The following is a 2,851-nucleotide window of genomic DNA, read 5'->3' on the forward strand; positions in this document are numbered from 1 at the left end:
ATGGAATACCTCGACGTTATACAGATTATCCTAATAATTTTTTATTATGAAATATAATTTCATCAATTGGATCAATAATTTCAACATTTAGAATTATCATTTTAATTTATTCAATTTGAAATAGAATTTTTTTAAAAAAAACAACAATTTTCAAATTAAATTTAAGAAACTCTATTGAATGAATTCATAATTTACCTCCATTAGAACATTCATATTCAGAATTACCTTTAATTATTAATTTCTAATATGGCAGAAATTATATGCAATGAACTTAAAATTCATTTATAAAGAATAATCTTTTTTTAGAAATTATAACTTGATTAAAACTAAGATTTCAAAATAGAAATTCGCCATTAATAGAACAATTAATTTTTTTTCATGATCATACAATTTTTATTATTATTATAATTATATCAACAATTACTTACATAATATTATTTATTATAAACAATAAATTTATTAATATTAAAATTTCAGAAAATCAAATAATTGAGTTTATTTGAACAACAACTCCACCTATTATTTTAATTTTTATTGCCATACCTTCTTTACATTTATTATATTTAATAGATGAAATTAAATGTCCTATTTTAACAATTAAAATTTTTGGGCATCAATGATTTTGATCCTATGAATACTCAGATTTTTCAAATATTGAATTTGAATCATATATAATTAATGATTTAAATAAAGAAAATTTCCGTTTAATTGAAGTAGATAATAAAACTATTATCCCATTTAAATTTAATATTCGACTTTTAATTTCATCAGATGATGTTATTCACTCTTGAACTATTCCAAGTTTAGCAATTAAAATTGATGCAATTCCAGGACGAATAAACCAAATTAATCTTTTTATAAATCGTCCTGGAATATACTTTGGTCAATGTTCAGAAATTTGCGGAATTAATCATAGATTTATACCAATTCAGATTGAATCAATTAATTTAAATAAATTTATCTATTGAATTAAAAACTTTTAACTCATTAGATGACTGAAAAGCAAAGTAATGATCTCTTAAATCAAAATATAGTAAATTAGCAATTACTTCTAATGAAAGAGATTAGTTAAAGTTATAACATTAATTTGTCAAATTAAAATTATTTATTTATATCACTTAATCCCTCAAATAGCACCAATAAATTGATTAATTCTATTTATATTTTTTTTTTCTATATTCTATTTAATTATAAATCTATTATACTTTAATTTTATTAAAAATATAAAAATTAAAATTTCATTTAAAAATAACATAAAAAATTATAATAAATTTATTTAATATTTTTGACCCTTCAACAAAAGTTTTTAATTTAGAATTAAATTGAATTAGAACTTTATTAATTATTTTAATAATACCAAATTTTTTATGAATTATACCAAATCGAATAAATTGATTTATATTTAAAATTTTTAATATATTAAATAACGAAATATTAATATTATATAAAATAAAAAAAACTAAATCACCTGCATTTATATTTATTGCATTATTTATATTTATTTTACTTAATAACTTTTTTAGATTATTTCCTTATATTTTTTCATCATCAAGTCATATAATTTTTTCAATTACTTTAGCTTTACCATTCTGATTATTTTACATTATTTTTTCAACATGTAAAAATACAAAAAATATAATTGCACATTTAATTCCACTTAATACACCAATTTATTTAGCCCCATTAATAACAATCATTGAAACAATAAGAATTATTATTCGACCATTTTCTTTATCTATTCGTCTAACTGCAAATTTAATTGCAGGACACTTACTTATAACATTATTAAACTTTAATTCAATAATAATCATTATTATTTTAATTCAAATATTTATAATAATTTTTGAATTATGTGTAGCCTTAATCCAAAGATATGTATTTTCAATTCTTTCATCTTTATATTCTAGAGAATAATGATAAAAATTAATCAACCTTATTTTATTCTAAATTTAAGTCCATGACCAATTTTAATAGCTTTAAATACTTTTAATTTAATGATTTCAAATATCATAATTATAAATTTTAAATTTAATTTAATATCATTAATAAATTTAATTTTAATTATTACTATTTCAATCTTATGATGACGAGATGTAATTCGAGAAAGAACATTTCAAGGTAATCATAATTTTTATATTATAAATCTAATTAAATTTAGAATAATCTTATTTATTATTTCTGAAATATTTTTATTTATTTCATTTTTTTGAAATTTTTTACATAATTCTTTAGCACCATCAATTGAATTAGGATTAAACTGACCTCCTAAAAACATTAATTTTTTCAATCCATTATTAATCCCATTACTAAATACAATTATTTTATTAACATCAAGATTCACTGTAACATTAACTCATCTTTACTTATTAAATAATTCAAAAAAAAAAACAATTATTTTTATAAATATAACAATTATTTTAAGTATCTATTTTTTATTACTTCAAATATTAGAATATAAACAAGCAACATTTACATTTTCAGACTCAATTTTTGGATCATCATTTTATATAGCAACAGGATTCCATGGTTTACACGTTATTATTGGAACAATTTTCCTAATAATCAATTTAATACGTATAATAAAAATACATTTTTCATATATTCATCACATCAGATTTGAATTAGCTGCTTGATATTGACATTTCATTGATATTATTTGATTATTTTTATATATAACTTTCTACTGATGAAATAATTAATTTTATTAATATATATAAATAGTATATTTGATTTCCAATCAAAAAGTTTAATTTTTAAATAAAATAATTATATTAAATTTAATATCAATATTAACAATATTTATTATTATACTAATTTTATTTTCAATTATAATTTTAATCAATATAAAAAT

General features: G+C 17.6%; 1 pseudogene; it reads left to right on the plus strand.

Annotated features, from left to right (window-relative positions):
• LOC132944669 (cytochrome c oxidase subunit 2-like) lies at positions 1-985 on the plus strand (annotated as a pseudogene).
• Positions 986-2,851: the final 1,866 nt, after the last annotated feature.

The sequence above is a fragment of the Metopolophium dirhodum genome, chromosome 5, assembly GCF_019925205.1.
Source record: "Metopolophium dirhodum isolate CAU chromosome 5, ASM1992520v1, whole genome shotgun sequence".
Taxonomy (NCBI): domain Eukaryota; kingdom Metazoa; phylum Arthropoda; class Insecta; order Hemiptera; family Aphididae; genus Metopolophium; species Metopolophium dirhodum.